General features: G+C 33.3%; 1 protein-coding gene across 3 annotated transcripts in view; it reads left to right on the plus strand.

The window, feature by feature from the left end:
- Positions 1-17,114, plus strand: part of LOC128669773 (serine/threonine-protein phosphatase 2A regulatory subunit B'' subunit delta-like) — an 85,937-nt gene that overhangs the window by 1,587 nt on the left and 67,236 nt on the right. The window lies entirely within an intron of this gene.

A 17,114-nucleotide genomic window follows, 5' to 3' on the forward strand; every position in this document is an offset into this window, starting at 1 on the left:
ACAATTTTACGTAAATTGTTTGTATTAATTTGAACAACTGTTCCCATAATTTAATAGCGAATTTACACATCTCAGCCGGCAGTGAATAAGCTAATATTTGCAGCAGTCCCTAATAAGGTCTAAATGATCTCATTACTGCAGGAAAATCTTCATTTAGGCGCGTCTTCTTGGAAGCCTTGTTTTCAAGAGATAATTTAAGTGAGCTATTCAGAATAATAAAGGAATATAATGTGATGCTTCTAAATCAAATAATAATTACTTATTCGATCACAAGCCGAGTCCAATGAACCATTTGGTGCGGCGCTATTCAATCATGCGCGGCGCAGATCTTGTTATATCGTGCGTGATGTACATTGCTCTCAGTTGCATTTTTGTCATATTGCCAATTTGTTTCGCGATGAACCCTTTAGGCGAAACTAGAACAGTTATAGCTAGAATAGTTAGAATAGTTATAGATGAACGCTGATCGAGGAATCTCTCGATTTACCATCAACTTTCATGCACAACTTTCTCAGCAAACGTTCACGTTACGTGAAGAATTTCATTGCTCGGGTGTCATAGTTCAAGTTCGGTTACTTGCATCATCGTCTAGTCTAGGAGATGAAGCGAGATTGTGATGTTCAGGACAATAGATATTGTAGGTAAGTATCGGTTTTACTTTAATACTGAACTATTTCTTTTGATGACCTCAGTCAAGGATGTCTATACCATTGTGTTTCATTTGTACATTACATTTTTAAGAGTTTTTTAAAGGTTTTTTTTTTTCATTCTAAAGGATATATATCAAAATTCAATTTTTATTGAAAACTATGTTTTAGTTCCTTGTAGTCGCGACAACACAATTTCACGTAGATATAACAGTATATTATTTGTGCTTAGAATCACAATCAGTAGTCAACAAATATTCATATCACGGCAGGAGCAGGTGCTGCTTGTATACAAAGTTGTTACTGTACGTATATTACCCAAATCGAAAAATGCTCAATACATATTGGATTTAATCAATATTAGTAGGGCAAGTGATATTTGTAGGGAAAGCTACATGCGAAAGAATCTCTACAAATATGTCAACGAAACTGACTATTAAGATACTAATAATGTAGAAAAGTAATGTTTTCCTTACATCGATTAACCATTTCTTTAAATATTGCTTAGTACTGTGCCTACTTGATTATAGAAATTAATACAATGAAATCTTATACTTGTACACCAATTTCAAATGTGGAGATTGTTCACCTCATCGAGCGTATCTACTACGGGCACAGAAAAAATAGAGTTCCAAATTTAACCCATCGGAACGGCGGGAATGGCTTGGCTAACGCCCAGCTGAGCCGAGGATAGTCGACTGTAGCTCAAATGCACCCGAAGATTGCCGAAGCGATGTAGAAAGCTCACTGAGATCTATTTTGAAAGGGAAATAGGCAATTACGAGAAAACTATGCCATACTAAAATAATGGTCTGGTGTGCATTTTCTGTTGTCTTATGGAAAAGGAGACCTATCCAATAAAGATAATCTTTTTGGAAAGTGTATTAAAGAAACTGCTTTTTTTCATAGTATAAGGAAGTCAAGTACACTTGCACCGGAAGTTACATGCAGAGGAAAAGATTGTTCACAAAAATTGTTACAGATTATGAGAGCACCATGCAAAGTCTCTCGTGCAGTCATCGTTGTTAATTGAAACGCAAATAAATTAAATATGCAATAGTAATGAGATAAGTTAGTGTGTCAAAGTAGCACACGAATTAATTTCTATACGAATAAGAAGACTGCTTCCTAAAGGTTTTGTTGGCATTTATTTGAAACTGTTGTAAAGCATTTGAAAGACATTATGAGAGAATTTTTGGTTTTTGTGAAATAATAATATACGTTTAAATAAAATTAGATAATGACCATGAAATAAAGCAATCTGTAGCATTCATTAATGTTCTTTCTAATGTAGTAAATAAATTTCGTCCAAAGGCAACAATAGAAACTTGTCAGAGCGAGCGATAACTGGTAATAAAAGTTGATTTCAAGTAGTTAGCACAAGGACCAAGGCCCTGCGTCGCATGTCTGCACGCAATGTAGGCCTCAAACGAAAGCTGAGTGTTACTACAAACATAGGTGTTAAGGTGAAAAGCGAAAGAAAAATTATCAAAGTGAAGAAATACGCATGGTAAATTTGTCTGAAACATTTAACTATCTACGAAAATATTGACCAATCTGCAAAAAGTTCAAATTTGTTTTTGACATTTCATATTAATACCAGAAGATAATACGATTTTTTTTGCAGGGAATAATAAATTGACTATACGTAGCTTACAATCAGTAACAATACAGTTACGGTTCTAGGATACTGTAACTACATGGAATACTGGAATAAAAACAATTTTGCCGCTTTTACTAACATTCTCTGGTGGCAAAAAACTCAATATTTAAAAGATGACTATCATTCAAGAGACCTAATTAAATGGCGCGCATCTAATAGACAGTTGAACAAGAAAAGTCTTCCTAAGAAAACTAAGAAAATTTTCGGGATGTCTAATCTTGCCCTGGACAACAGCTGATCTCCACGTGGTGACGACAAAGCCAAAGTAATTAACTTTCTCCGTGAAAGTTAATTTGCCGCGTCTAAACCTGATATCACGGAGATTTTATGATAAGCTGTTACGTGTGCAGTAGCCAGTTACGTGTGTTTGCGGCTGATATATTAGATCGTATGATTTATGGACCATCAAAAATGACTGCCAACAAATTAATTTATACAGGCACTTAACTAGGCTCGGCTTCAAAAGTACGTTAAGTACATAGATTAGAATTTTGACATGATGACGATATTGGCTCATGCTTGGAGCGATTGTGGAGAATATTTTTCTGTTGCAGTCTATTCCTGGAACTTGTTTTTACACAAATGTAGATTTCTGTCGTCATGTTCAATAAACTCTTTTAAGTATAAATAAATAATTAATTATTCAACTAACAAAGAAATCTCGAAAACATTTCATAGCCGGAAATGTCGGAATCAATGGTTCAATAGACGTATCGCTATAGATAGGTCCTACGTTGGAACTTAAACTTGGTCAAATAGATAGCAAAGTTTACGTAACTTTGCTATCTATTCTCTGACTGATAACATACAAGAGTGCTGCATAATTGGGGTCATTGACTGACAACATACCAGCGTTATATATGATTAGTTTTTCTCATTTATAAAAACAACACGAATTTACTTTCTTGCATTGATGCATTGCATGAACTTTTTTGTATCTCCGTAACAAGTATCACAAATGTCAATAACAAATCCTTTTCTAGCAAAATTTAAAATAACAGGAGAAGGACAAAATTATTAATGTAACATGAGACGACCATATGTTACGACGTCTGAGATAAACTCAATATAAACTTATACTACACAGGCTGTACATGATAAGTGTAAGTGATTTGTCGGCGTATGTAAAGCTCGGTATAAGTTTGAAGTCGCTTTCACTTTTGCATGTCTCGCGAGCTTGCAACTTGTGAGCTTTCAGAGCCATTAGCCCCGTCACGCTGGAACAATTTTAACTTATGTTAAATTGTAGCTATAACTAGGTATTTTATTATCACATTTACTTATTTTATTTAGTACCAACTAAATTTAAAAAAAATGTATGTCTCCAAAAATTACAATAACTCCTTCCTTATCGTAATCTTCGTTGAAGATTATACAAATATAAAAATAATAGTGTTCCTTTTGATCGTAAATGGTAAGGAAAATTTATATTAAATTATTACAATACGCCAATATTGTAATAATTCGTATAAATTTTCCTTATTTATTTCATCAAAACTTGACTTGTCCCCTGTTCTGAATTTGCATACAACGCATGTTGCTGTGTGGTTTGGAATTTTTCTCAGAAATTGTAATAAGAAGTGATGTTTTTGTACAAATCTTTTCAGCTTGGTACAACGTCGTTCCAGAGAACATAAATTGTAGTTGGCTTACGCAGTCGACCTACTTGCACGCCCAACGATTCAAAGAACAACCAGACGCACACACAGGATGACTCAATGACACACTATTTTGTAGCAGTTTCGATTGCTGACTAAATATGTAGACACTGGGACACAGTATGCACCTACTTACAAATTGGCCCAGTTTGTGAAAATTACATATTTGAGAAAAAAATACTAGAAAAAATAAATTACATGTGACTAGCTGTTGCCAGCGGCTTCGCCCGCGTAATTTTTCCACGGGAACAGTAATTTTTCCGGGATGAAAGGTACTCTTGAGAGCGTGAAGAGGTAACTAACAAACTGACTTTCGCATTTATAATATTAGTTAGGATTTAGATTCTGGAGGAGTTTTATGATTTAAAAATGATCAAACTCCACCAGAAAGAAATTGATATTAAATAAATAATAATTACAAAATTATAATAATATTCTCGAACTAATTAAAATTTTGTGCATATAAAGATTGATCAATTTTCGTCTTTTTTCATGAATAACTAATTATTTTGCAATAATAATCAAATCAAATTATTTATTGCAAATGTAGGTAACACAGTGATTTTATATAGATAGAAATAGTACCGCTTCATTTTACCTTTTGGCATGCAATACTGAAATACAATATTAAAATTTTAAGTGTAAGATTATAAGTCAAATAATGTGCACATTCCATTTCAATTCAGTTATACAATTCAATATAATAATTTTATATCAATTTCAAATATATAAAAATAATAATAATTAAAATACCAATTTATAACATGTCAGAGAGATATTCGTCAATACTATAATATACCTTTTGTTTTAGCAAATTTAGGACACAACGTTTGAACTGTACATCATTTAACGACAGTATGTTATTTGGTAGGTGGTTATATAATCTTGGTGCCTGAAATACGCAGTTGTTATAAAAATTATATATTTGAGATCATCGATAAAATAATTTCTTTTATCTATATATGAGATCCTCATACTTTTTATTTTCCTAATTTAGCAGCCGAAAATAGAAAATTAAAAAAATATATTTATTTACTCTGCACGTTTTAATCATTGAATTACACCATTTCACCAAATTTCACCTGACTAGTCCAGTAGATTCGGAGCAAATTGGCTGTAAGAGACGGACGAACAGACAGTGATCATATAAGGGTTCCGTTTTTTGATATTTTTTGTGCGGAGTGAGAGTGACTAAAGAATCCTCCGTGGTTTGTTATGACAAATTATTTTTAATTTTATGTATTTTGGCGCCAGAAAAATATTAAATCCCCACTGTGATCCAGTTCACACACTCAAAGTCGTGATGAAACCTTTGGGGTCATATTGAGGTCATTTTTTAATCTCGTATGTAGGCTTGTAGGTTATTAAATTTAACATTGTCATTACGACAACGTTCTTGGACTTTTTGAAGTGCACTATGTGATTTTATTCTACATTTTACTTTGTGTTTCGTAATAGCTTTTATATTTTTTTATTTAGAATTTATAAGAAACTAGCTGTGCCCCGGTGCTTCGCTCCCGTAGGAATTTCGGGATAAAAGTACCCTATGAACAGGTTATTTTCTACCCGTGTACCAAATTTCAAAACAATCGGGCCAGTAGATAATGCGTGAAGAGGTAACAAACAAGCAAATTTACTTTCGCATTTATAATATTAGTTGGGATAGGATGATTACCCAGCTGCTATAACTAAGATAGTTCAAATTCCTTTTTGTTTGATAAATTTGTCATAATGGGAAATTGGTACCAGCTGTTTACATGATTATTTCGTGATTGACTCTATTTCATAACATCGCGTGACACAGAAGATTGTTAAATCGACACACTTAATATTATGGTTTGCAAAAAATATTATAGTTAAAATCACTAAAGTAAAATACATCATTAATATGGACTATTAATTAATTTGAAATATTTTTTTTTGCTTGAAATTAAGATAAATACCCGTTAACTAATATTTCTTAATTCAGGAATAACGAATATGTTCGTTTAATATTCCTTCCTTTATTACCAATAATGAAATCATATATAATTAAATTTTGATTGTCATAATTAATATTTAAATCAGATTTGGGATTGATTTTGATCAAGCAATGTTGTTTTCTTGCTGGAAACAGGTTAGCACCGACACGATATTATAAAAAATATATGAATATTCATCACGTTTTGCTTAAAATCATAGAAAAATATAGTATGTGTACAAGAACACTATTAGTATAAACTTATGATCTTTTATGATAATTTAAATGGCTTATTGTATGGTATTTTTTAAAATTATTTACTATTATTAACTACATAAACAGCATAGAAAATTACAGATTTAAATCATTACTTATTTTACACTTAGCTAAAGGCTGATGATTCATTTAAAGTTACGAATAAGAAGCACGAGACGAGATGTTGACATGTTAATATTTCAACTCGTACTATTTACCGCAGGCTGTTTACATCTGTAATATAACTATTTTATTCCGCAGCTACAGGTGATCAATATCGCACGACATAAAGGCCCCTGCACACAATACATTCCGTTCCTCCATACCCCATTCTTCATTGAATTCGACCATCACGGTCCCCTCACCCGGTCTGGTCACGTCACACAATTTCATCTACGGCTATTTCATTGGAAATGTGCCCGGTAACCTGACAATATGGCATCATTTATCAATCACTTTGGAGTTCAATAACTGCTCCATTTACACGAGTACAGAGGAACGACAGTACTATATATAGGACGTGTGCGAAAGTCAGCAGTCTGGGCATCAATTTGCACGAAATATTATACAGCAAACCGCGCACAATATCTGAAAGCGATAAACCCGATTACATGTGGTTTTCGGCAACAATATGACTAACATTATATGTAGAGCTTGCTTATTGTCGACCCCATTGAGCACTGTTTAAATTGAGTATGGTCTACTGAGTTTATTTTGAAACAGGAAATTTGGAATACCACACGGTGTGGTTAATTCAAGTGACATATACGGCTGGAAAATGTATAAAAGTGTATCGAATTCGTTCTTCTACTATTATGTAAGGGCCTCAATAAAAGTAAATATTCATACATGTATGCATAAATGATTTAATAAATTCAGCCGGTGCTAACTACGCACCAAAATAGTATTTTTGGGTGACGTAGATTCTTCCATGTATTCATACAAATACGACAAATATTCGCAAGGCCGTATCGATATTGTGATAAATATTCAAATTTGACTACGTCTGTCGTATATTATCGTTTTCGTATATGGAAATTAAAAAAAAAAACATAGCATGAGAAATTTCTTACATAAATTCTTACGTATTTTTGTCTTACTTTTGCTTGCATCTCACCCTTACTCTTTGTTATTTTTTTCAAAAGTACTGTGCAAAAAATATTAACATTACGTATTACTGAGGTTTTTTAACAGTATATTCGTTGAAATATATATAAGTTATACGCATACATTATAGATTGCGAAATATATTTTTAAATTATATCTTAACTAATATTTAAATGAAAAAGTAAGATTTTTGTTTATTTGTTACGTCACTAAAATTATCATCATTAAAATTTAAAAAAAATGTTTTATAATTTGATGGCATATTATGTTTTAATACCTCAAGCTCTTGCGCCGCGGCCGTGCATATATCAATATTTATGTCTACCTGTTTATTATGTGCATAAATGCACTGCACTGCACCGTGTCTATTCATCTACGAGTAACTTCTGCATTCTGCGGTCGCTTTTATATATCTCGTGTTAGAGAAAAAGGGTAATCACTTTTAGAACCACAGACTAGAGAGGGAATATTATTTTTTGTATTTTATATTTGTGTGTTAGTTCTGTGGGTATACATACTTGTATACACTTCGAAAACGTGAAGCAATTGAATAATACAAAGCAGACACTGATAGATTTTTATTAGTTTCTTATGAATAGGCATCCTACGCGATCTCATAAATAACATTTAAATTTATTACTATAAGATCCAAAATACAATACAAGAACATTTTGTCCAGACCAGTCTGCCACATTATATTAACTGATAACACGAACAACGACCTCGTATTCCAGAGTTAATCTCAAACAAATTGAACCAAGAACAAGCAAACAGAATATACATCTTCACAGCTAAATGTAAAACAGAAAAAGCGTGGCAAATACATGGATTTAACCGTTTAGAAAATGACGTGAAATTATTTAATTTGTAATTCAAATGTCGAATGTTAGAGCACGAGATGTTATTACCATTATTATGGTGGTATTATGGCTATCTAACCGGATGTGCTAGTCTTGGTTGGCAATTATTTAGAACGCTTTGATTTAAATCATTATGTTTTTATATGACATTCGCAACTTAGCGTGATATCCATTTATAAAATCAAATTGACTGTCTCCGCTTGTCAATTGTCTACAATTTTTTTTTATTGATAATGTTCGAATTTATTGAATTTATTGAATGGATATTAAAATTACTAAATTAAAAAAGGTTTCGTCGTAAATATGAAATATTATTTTTATGTTGGTAAAGGTAGTGATAGTCGTATATAATTTATTAAATATCAATAGGTGCTACCTATATGATTGTTTCTGCTTGTGTTTTCTGCCCACCTAAAATATGAAACCTTGGGTACTTCTCAACGTTCTAGGTGAAATGTTATTCAAATAATACAGTGTTACTATTTATTAACCGACTGCACGGAAGTAGATACACCCAACACAACTGCAGACATGCATAATGCAGACAGGCACGCGTTGCATAGATAATCTCAAAAGGAAATACACACATGATTGCTATTGACCAAGATCCGCCATTGTCCAAAGAACTATTTTAAGGATGCAAGTTATTTAGTAATTGTTTTCCGGGAATTATGATTATGTCTAACTAAATTTCTAATCAATCAATCAATCAATCAATCAATCAAACAGACATTTAAACTCTATTGTACTATTCAAATGTATGCCGATGCCAAACTTATACTATTAGACTTTTTATAAAATACAAACTTTGTAATATCAACTATTATTGGATATTAAAATGGCTGATGATGACAATGATAACTTTTGTAGTGAAATAACTATTGCGGTTCATCTAAAACTTTAAATAATTGAATAAATGTCTTATGTAAAATTTGTCATTTTCTGACAGTTATAAATTAGTGTACTTAATTTACATGGACATCATTTTATATAGACGCTGAATCGTCCGCGTCGCTTCCGCGTTTTTGCCGCCATATTTACCAGTTATTTTTTTAACTACAAATATGTGCTTTCATCAGATCATTTTATTAAAACAGAGACAGCATCAGCACGACGATAATGACAAATTAAATTTTAAAATATGTTTGTGCAATTAGTTGAGCGGTAATTCATACATTTCCACAAACGCAACATGAATTTTTAATGCAATCCATTAATTTTCTTCGATGGAATGCAGTAACTGTATATCATCTGGACAATAATTACCTATGTACTGTAGTATGAAATAACACAAGTAAGATATCTATTACTTGTTACTGCCAATTACAATATGTAATTCATATTGTAATAATGCTATATACAATATCGTATACGGCAAATATTATTATGACGATTTCCACAAGCGTACCTGCCTATATTTATTTATTTACTTATTTATTTATTATACTTTTACTTGTATATAAACCCGTAACACGTATTTGTTTATTTCATCAAATAATTAGGAACATAAATATTTTTAGAAGAAAATTTATGTTATTTTGAAGCAACACTTACATATTATAATTATAATTATAACTAGATAAGAAACCGCAAACCACAACAACAGCTGGTAATCATTCATTCAAAACTAAACGCATTGAAATTCAATATAGTGCTGTGGCACACGTCATTCTAGGTATTGTGGCTCCAATATTTTGCAGCATCTTGTGGTTACTGAATAGGTCTAAATTAAGACGAATGAGGAATCGTTACCTTTCATTCATAAATGTTTTGTTACAATAAAAAATATATAGATTTTATGTATGCGAAACTCAGTTGCCTGTATATTTAATTTTTCTGAATTTTTGAAATGTATTCATGTAAATATGGCGTTCAGATGAAATTTTTCAAGGATTTTTGTGAAGCGTTGCATATTTAGATTTCTCTTGCTGCTGTCAACTGTTTCAATGAAAACTGAAAACCCGGGTTACTATTTGAATTGGAGCCAACGTTTTATTAGTATAGTTGTTTCGACAATTAGGTCACTATGGTACTGAAGTCTCAGGTATTTTGAAGTTGCAATGTATATAGGTATTTCAGTACGCTGAAATAGAATGGAGGGGACTAAAACAAAAGCGACCAAAGCAAATATATGCCTCTTCAGGTCTGAACGGGTAATAAAACTAGGTTTGCTCGGATTCCTATAGATAGACCGAGTCGACTGGGGAAGTGAATGGTTAGCAACTGTCATGTCACGATGTAATTTTTCTGCTGTTCAGGTACATCAAACTTACAAAAACATTATGTTACATTTCACATATTTTATTAAAACTCCATTGTTTATAAACATCTCGCCGGGTTACAAGGATATCTTTGGATGATAAATCGGACACCAGTCAAACATGATTATTTTACGTTACTTATGGTCGTCGAGTATAAACAAAGCTATGTCTATGAAAGGGAGTGCCAGATTTCTGCATGAATTGTGCTTTTGTACATGTGTGGTGTTGTTGTAATCAGTAGGAACTGCGTACTAATTCCATCGGTGTAACATTTTTTTTTCATGTGTGCTTGCAGATACGCAAGCGCACTATGCGCATGCGTATCTGCATGATTTGAAATAGAAAAGAATGTCAATGCCCACCGTGTTGTTCTATGTTTGTTGATCTATGTCACAGTAAGTAGCCTTCGATGTTGTTACGCTTTTACAAACTGGCTAGTAAAAAAAAACAACATATTAAAAACGCCCTTTAGAAAAAAAAACCATGTATAAACTAGGAACACCTGCAAATTCTTTTGTTTATCTCAGTAATAACAAAACACTAGAAGTCTAGTAAACACTTTCATACAAACATTCCATTTGAAAAGAGAACAATAGGCTAGTATGGCCATAAAGTACGGTCATTCCCCAGGTAGGTGCGTTCATTCACGCTATGCAACTGAATACTAAAACGGCCGGACTTTCCATGGAAGTTGTTATTTGGGGCGTGCGAAGCGTGTTCGTTTAAAACAATGGGAAAGTGTTTTGATTGGCACGTTAGTACGCTGCATGTAATGGCTAATTCTTTATATATAACTAACTAAAGTCGCACAATTCCTATGTGTGATCGAGATCAACGTATTTATGTGATATTCTAACAGTAGGTACCTACTTAAAGGGGTATACAAAATTACGATTATAAATTGTTCGTTTAACATACCTAATCAATTAGAAAATACGTTCAATATAAAAATAGTTAAAACGTGAAACTAATCTATTCTATTGTTTTTTCAAACTACAGAACAAAGTTACGCAAATAGAGTTGTTAAAAGTGTTACTCCGTAATTCTCAAGAGAAATCTCTTGATTTTTATAAGAAATTTTACAGCCGATTTTGTGTAAATCTTCCACAAAATCGGCTCTGTAGTGTGACAATGAATATCTAATATGTACTTACATAATATTTTGAAAGTTGCTCCATGCGATATGGCCATAAACCCACGTGTAAAACACTTGTGTGACGACAAACTCAAGGCGTTCTTGTAGAGACAACAAGTAAGACATTTATTGAAAATACTTGTTTAACAAACAGTACAAAGTACTGTGGACTTTCTACCTTTCTACCATTCGGTGATATCATTTCGGTCACCGTGAGAAAAGGCGTTATTTTATCTAACACAGGCGATTTTCGTTTAAAAGAAAATAATTTATCATTTACAGCTTTAAGTAAAGTAATGGCAGTAAGTATATTATATGAATTATTTATTTATTCATGTATAATAAGTACATACATTATAATCTCGCTGCTGATTAACCACATACCTTATAAAATCTGTTTCATGGTTATTGCTGAGATTATTATAATCAGAAAAATGAGACGGGGATTTTATTTTACAATATGCTGTGTTGATTAAAATATTTTGCTTGGCCAAATACCATTTGAGATATATTTCTTTACACAGACTGAGCTAAGTAAAAGTCGGAGGTAAGCACGTGATATTAAAATGAAAATGTACATAAAGGTGTGTAGATGAACTTTGATTTGGGAATTATTAAATTATCCTCAAGCGACCTCGGCAAGCACTACTTTGATGTTTCGTAATTGTAGGACCTTTATTCGCATAATATGAGATTCTCAAAATATTACTTTTATTATACCTGTTTACGTTACATTAAATTATACTTTGCATGTTTTAAAAAATACATTCTGTTTTTCTTTTCTTCATGCATTCGTAATGAACTAGGACAAAAATAAACAGAAAATTTCGTGGGTAGAACTGCATGCCAAGTCTACCTAGGATAGCAATAGCGGAAAAATTTCAATCAACTTGGGTAGTTTGTTGGGCACACAATATATATTAGCAACTTTATAACGCTTCTTAACAAAATGATTTTGATCAATAAAATTATTGCAAGTACAAGGTAAGTAAGATTCACCAAACAAACATTGGGGAATGTACTTGTTTACACCTTACAATCGTCTCAGACAGCGCCTATCGTGGGGGACGTAAAAATGTAGGTCTGATAAATATACTGGCAGTCTGCGCGTCCTGAACAGATCCCTGGGGCTTTATTCTATTCCGAATCTATCGATTCTAGATTCTATTTTAGTTGATAACAATTTGCTGAATCCATTTTCAGCTATAGCTGGTGCTAGGGAAGTAAATGTACATTCATTTTTTAAGCCTTTTATAGTTTTGATTAAAACTAGTTTGTTTAAAAATTCACACGATTTAATTGCAAAATGATTTTGCTATTGGAATAGTAGTTTGTTGCAGTGGATCCTGGTCGTGACCTGGCGCTCGTAACATAAAGTTATTTTACATCTCTTTCTCATTCTCACGTATTCGCTGTAACGACACGAATCTCAGCGTAAAAAATAAACCTTATAATTTTGAAGATTCATTTGAGATTTTTCTAGCGGCCGTATTCCTTTTTTTTTCGAAGAAACTGGGCAAATACTGGGCGTAAGCCATGCCCCAGAGGTTGGTGAAACGTCCTCTCATCAGCATGCGTATGCGGCGGCGATCGACCGTGGCACCCACGTCTGTCCATTCATGCGTCCCAACCGGTTTCCTGCAGCGCGTGCTTTATGCCACTCCGCCTGCGACTCCGCTAAGGGAAATTGGAATTCACCTGTAATTAGCGTTTAGTTTTTACATTGTTGCCGATTTTTTTAACATTTCATTATGTGCGGTGCGGTACACAGTCTGCTCAGTGTTATTAAATACTTGTAACTAATAACATAAAAATAAAATCTTTTTGCCCTTGAACTCTACGTGAGTGTGATTGTTTACGTACGAGTATTATAAACATATTACGTTGGAAATATTATCTTTTAACTCAATTGAAAAAAATCCCTTTAGATGGATTTGTTCTCGATTTACGCACTAAAAATGCTCTCGTTTTAATTTATTTGTAGCAAGCAAGGCATGACATGATTGAAATTTATAAATCAATTCAGAGCAAGGACAACCAAGGACTTTAAGATTTATCAATCTTTTAAATCGTTGAAGGTTCTCTTCAGAAATAATAGTAGTAGTGTGATACCCGCTGTATCTTTATAATTCGACCTTACCTACTAGATTCGGTAGGATAATCGACTTCCCCATCAAAAACGTGGTAGGTACTTAAATAACCACTACTGGTTCTCCAAAAATGTATCTTATCTTGAAGGTCTAGTGTTCAAAAGAAGATTTTACAGGCACATTTAGGCAATATTTTATTTTAGTCAGTCGAATGGGCCCTATAAATGAGATGTAAAGGGCACTTTTGGGTCGAATCTAGAAGGTTGGGAATCAGTGGGAACTAGGCCGTAGTACATAAAGCTGGAAGGATGCATACGCAAGTTCGCAGCTAAAGGACCCCAACTTTCAGATTACTTCGAGTCTCCAGTCAATTACACTGGATGACAAAGTAAAGGAGTCATTTGTTCGAGACGCAATCACAGCTGTGCCATAAGTTTCAGACTGTCACCCACTTATCAAGGAAGTGAATGTTGCTTTGTAATTAGAAGCAATTATTAAACATACCTACATCAAGATACTAAAGCAAACATGTATGTAACATAAATACTTATAGAATGGGAAAGGAGTTTTCTACATTTGGATGTAATAATATCCACATGTTTCTGTTCAATACCTATATGAAGTATTTGTCTACTGAATCCTATTTACAAAACCTGGACAAACTATGTTCGGAGAATACATTTTTATCCATTTAAAATAAGGAAGCGTAGTATGGTTGGTTGTAGTAAATTACCCGACTAGTTTTTTTTTTCAAAATTGTAACAAAGCGATGCGAAAAACAATGGCAATAGATGACAACGAATGAACTCATTTTGCAAATGGAAACGGTTTTATTTAAATGTATTCGAATCCGATTGGATGTAGCAAATGTACCTATGTATATCCTACTGAATGGTTGGATGGAGAAGGCAATTGTAGACGTGGGCACTCCAAACAACTCACTTTGCCAGTTAGGCTATTTTTATCGAAAATAATTATTATACTCAATGTTTCTCGATTGTTTAGTTTTAATTTTATTTATTGGATTATTTATATTTATATTACGGCGTGCATGGCGAATGGTGAATTAGAACAGGGAAAAGACCAGGTCCAAAGGCCCTTATCCACTTGATCCACTTTATTAGGGATATTTTTGTACTATCTAAAGCAGGAGATTTGCAAACGACATTATTAAAGTCGCAGTTTGTGGATTGGATCAAAAATAGTAAAAGAGAGGCGTATAATCGGATTGAGAGAAATCCTATATTCACTAAAATCCCGACTCAATTAATGTCCTATGTAAATCCTTTAACATTGAAATAAAATATTTACAAAAAATAACTGTAATTATCAGACAGGAGCGACACACGAGATCCTAAATGAATATATTCTCTTAAGATCTCAATCGGTTGCGAAAAGTACCTAATGCCCATGTTAAGGTGCCATTAGTGTGGGTTCGAGTGTCGCAGGCGCAACTATTGCGAATGCTGAATACCGATTTATTTGCAATATCAGATACCTCTACATTTCTATCTTTATTATCCTAACTATATTCGTTCATGTTCTAGGAATTCCTTATTATGTATTATTAAATGTGTTAATGGATTCGATAATATTGAAAATGACGTGGTGTACCCGACCTCTCAAGTTTTTCACGATCTCTCTTCATGTGTACCTTTCTTAACTTAAATTTAGACTAGAGAGAAACTATTTTATTTAAAAAAATACTATTTGCTCTTGTAAATATTCATATTTATTTATTTCATTTTTTTATTATTCGTTTATGTGCTAAATAAATATACCTAAAACAGATATATTTGAGACTGGGTTCGTAGACAAAGACTAACATTGCCCAGTGTTAATCTTAGTTAGTCTAAACACATTGTATCTAACCAATTGGATGAAAGTCTGCAACATACCCATTACTATTATAAAGAGAGATAAACGAACAGCAAAGCCGTTCAATGTCAGCAGTTACAATGCGGTGAACAACGGCTGCGCAGGCGCAGGTACACTGCAGTTGTGCAAGTAGTGCGCCCACGCCGCCGTGTCGCCTACAATCACTTGCATCACGTCGGTTCTATGACAAACTGGGTAAGGTCAACATGTACTGTGATCTTCCGGGGATTTATGAAGATTCTATGTTTCCATAATTTATAAATAAAAAAATAAATAAATTTGGCATAATATATATACTTACATCAATCTGAGTCCGGTACTTACCTGTTAGTGTATTGAGCGGAGTTAGAAAAATAAATGATTAAAATCGATGATTGAGATTCTGTGTAAGAGTACCTAGATAACATTTCGCAATTGAAATTAGGAATGACAATATTTTGAAATGATTTATTAGTCATACATTTATGTATCTCATTGATGTTCTTTTTATTTCGTAGTTAACATATTAATTTCGATTGAATCCTTGAAGAATTAATAGCTCAACCCACAAGTTCCTTGTAGAGCTTCTCATAACGCTTGTCCATTGTCTACGCTTTGATGCCGTCGTCGTCTCCACCTTAAATAGAATTGACGTCTCCTACATTGAATGCAAAATACCTGCAACTGATATATCAAGCGATCATTCAGATAATATTTATATGGAAATATGTCTATAAAGCAGTGATTAAAAAATTCCGAAATGTCATTTCAAATGCATGCCTGCGAGTTACAACTGACTGACCAATTATTATGTATGCTGTGCTACCTAAATGAACGATAGAGACGAATATTTTTTTTGTTTAAGATCGTGTTAATTAATAACATGAATGGATGGATGCGAGTGAGGATGTATGTTATACGAATCACGGAAATCTACGGCACGAATTTTGTTCAAAATTTGGTGCTCGGGTAGAAAAATGCTTAGATAAGCATTTTTTCGGTTCTTCCGCAGGTTTTAAGCGTTGGAGCCCAGGGGCTATTTTCTTACTTTTTCTTTTTCACTTCGTACGGTCTTCGGTATTTTTTGTTGTCAGACCATTGGCACTCATATATCCTCCTTGGTGACATCAGCTTGTTTAGTGTGTGGAATACCATTTTTTTTCCCCAAACCAGAACGAAGTCCCGGGTCCAATGACCCGGACTATGGTAGCAATCTATCATATCGTATCAGATCAGATCTTTAAATAAACGAATATGACCTATGACGATGTCATCATTTAGTGATCTGTGCCTAAAGTAAAGTGGAATAAAGTACGTCTATAGTTCATGGCGAGTGAACCACCTGATTCATGTCAATCGCAGCAAATGTCACGAGGTCTTGCAAAATACGCCTGGCAAAAGGAACCAATTACTTACTGGGGCAAGGCCTTACCTTTTTATTGTAAAAGTCTCAAAATGCTTTCGTAGTTTTATTGCTCGGTTTTTGTATGAAGATATAGATCTCTGGCTTAGTTTGACAATGGCTAAGAAATATTTATTTGAATGTACATATATACTTGATCTTTTTATCCGGATCAAAATTGGAGTATAGTTTAGGACTTGTGACGTAGAAACCAACAGT

This window comes from Plodia interpunctella, chromosome 5 (genome assembly GCF_027563975.2).
Source record: "Plodia interpunctella isolate USDA-ARS_2022_Savannah chromosome 5, ilPloInte3.2, whole genome shotgun sequence".
Classification (NCBI taxonomy): Eukaryota; Metazoa; Arthropoda; class Insecta; order Lepidoptera; family Pyralidae; genus Plodia; species Plodia interpunctella.